The sequence below is a fragment of the Bison bison genome, unplaced genomic scaffold (assembly GCF_000754665.1).
Source record: "Bison bison bison isolate TAMUID 2011002044 unplaced genomic scaffold, Bison_UMD1.0 scf7180017864456, whole genome shotgun sequence".
NCBI lineage: Eukaryota > Metazoa > Chordata > Mammalia > Artiodactyla > Bovidae > Bison > Bison bison.
In genome coordinates, this window is record NW_011495018.1 from 389,331 (window position 1) to 391,935 (window position 2,605).

Sequence of the window (2,605 nt, forward strand, 5' to 3'; positions counted from 1 at the left end):
TCCCCCAGGGACACACAGGGGACCCTGCCCCCTCCCCAATGGACACACAGGGGGCCCTGCCCCCCTCCCCCAGGGACACACAGGGGGCCCTGCCCTTCCCCTGTGGACACACAGGAGATCCTGCCCCCCTCCCCCAGGGACACACAGGGGACCCTGCCCCTCCCCTGTGGACACACAGGGGACCCTGTCTCTCTCTGAGGACAGCAACCTAGGATCTCTGCCCCAGCTGCTCCCAGGGTCTTGCATCCAGGGTTTTAGAACCATCAGCATCATCCCACTGCGACTCAGTTGACTGTGTCCCTCTCACCTCTCTGAGGGTGCCCACAGAAGCCCAAGGCCAGGCCCCTCACCACCCCTCCTCTCCTCCACCCGCCTTGGAGTGGCTCCAGAGATCAGCCATGCCGGCCTGGTCCCCTGGTGAGGCATCTGCCCGCTGGCTGCAGGTCCTGCTGGCCTGTGGTGCACTGGGCACCCCCACACTCAGCTCCCCAAGGGCAGGGGAAGAGCCAGTGGGGCCTGGGCGTGTGTGCCTAGATGGAGCAGGGGCCCCCCCTGCTCAGGGACCAGCCAGGGCGGGGATTCTTGGCTGGTCTCCAGAGACTGAGTCTCCAGAAGCCTCAGTCGCCACCCCGCTGAGTGACTGAGTCAGTGACAGTCGTTCAGTTGTGTCTGGCTCTTTGCGACCCCGTGGACTGCAGCCCACCAGGCTCCTCTGTCCATGGAATTCTCCAGGCAAGAGTACTGGAGTGGGTGCCATTTCCTTCTCCACCCCACCCCCTGGGCGGGTCACAAAGGCTCACACCCAATCTTTCCAGCAGAGGGGTCCAGGAGCCTGCGCGGTGATGGCCCGGGGGATTCACACTGGGAAGTTTAAGAAAGCCCGGCTCAGAGGTCAAGGCCAGGCCTGACAGGCAGCTGGCCCTCACGCCCTGCCTGGGGACCCCCTCTCGGAGCCTTCGCCGTCTCTGGGCTGCCCCCTCTGAGGTCCCTGAGCAGAGGCACACCCTAAAGTCGCCTGTGAAACAACGCCCACATCTGCCTGGGCCCTGGCCTGGACACAGGAGCCACGGCGGCGCAGCAGGAGACGCAGGGGCTGGGCCCGAGGCTCAGGCCGTCTCCTTGCGCACTGACTGGGTGTGGACTCAAGAGTCCCCGAAAACCTGGCTTCAGCCCACACGGCAGCCGGGCAGTAGGTTCAAGGCTGGATGGGGGGCACTGGGCACCGAGTGCCTCCCACCTGCTGGGAACTTGGCCTGGCCTCTGAGGACACACGCGTGTTTGGCTCAGGGCCTGCAGTGAGGGGCACCGCCTCCTGAGTGCCCTCAAATTAACACTGGTAGCTGGGCCCCCTGTGAGAACTGCCCGTCCCGGAGGATGTCCCCCGCTCTGCCTGTGTGCTCCAGCAAGGCTAACACAGTGGTGAGCGGCCCGCGCCCCACAGGGGCACTGCGGGCGCAGTGGCCTGCTGCCCTGGCCTGACCCCACACTAGCCCGCTGCTCGGGGACCACAGGCCCCGGGAGGGGGGTGGTGCTTGCAATCCAAGCCCCCAGCTGCTCTCTCTGCCTGTCAGTGCCCACGACCGGGAAGGGGCCCGGCCGGTTGGCCCTGTCCCCGTGGCATGGAGCGGGGAGTGCTCCAGGGAAGGCAGGTGGGTGCTGAGGACCCTGAGGCCTGAGGCCAGGCCCCCTCTGCCTGGGACACCTAGCCCAGGCCTCTGGACCCTGCCTGACATGCTGGCTGTGAACTTGAGCACTCATAATATTATGGGAGAAAAGTGGGATCAGGATGAAACTGAAGGTGACTGCAGAGGAGAGCGGGGTAGGCAGGGGCAGGGACAGCTTTGGGGCCAGGCTTCAGACAACTGGGGGGCTGGGAGAGGCCAGGTTAAGCCTTAGACTCTCTGTGGGGACTGGGGGGCCCACTCAAGCCAGAAAGGGGCGCTGCCCAGCTGAGCTGTGCCCATCGAGGCCCGGCCCCTGGCTCCGTGGGCGGCTCCCGTTACAGCCTCATGTGGCCGTGGCAGGGCGGACGCCCACACGCCCTACAGCTGCCAGTTCCCATGCTGGGATCCCAGCAGAGCCTGCTTCCTCCACGAGCGGGTGGGGAGCGGGTGGGGAGCGGGTGGGGAGCTGTGCAGATCTCTGAACCAGGGCACCCACAGGCCACAGGGCCGGGAGCCCTGGCTGGAGGCAGAGAGCAAGGGCAGCGAGCCTGCAGCCTCCGCAGACACCCCCAGCTACGAGTCTACCCTGCAGCCTCCTTTGTCCTGAGTCAGGGAGCCCAGAAAATGGGGGTGGGGGGGCCGCTCCTGCAAGTGTCCGCTGCAGAGAGGAAAGGCCAGGCAGGGCTGTGCAGGAAGGCTGGAGTGCGGCCTGCCTGACGGGGAAGTGCCGGCCACCGGCGGCAGGGGACCTTGGCCACCCCAGGGCGCAGGCTTGGCCCTCCTGAGGGGCTGTGCCTGCAGCCTGTGGGGGTCACCGGGTCCCACCAAGCGCTCCCTGCAGTAGCTGGCTCCGAGCAGGGTGACAAGTCACCTGGGAGGCCATATGTTAAGTCACATGACTTGTACATAAATGGCTCTGGCACATCTAATGAGGAGATAAC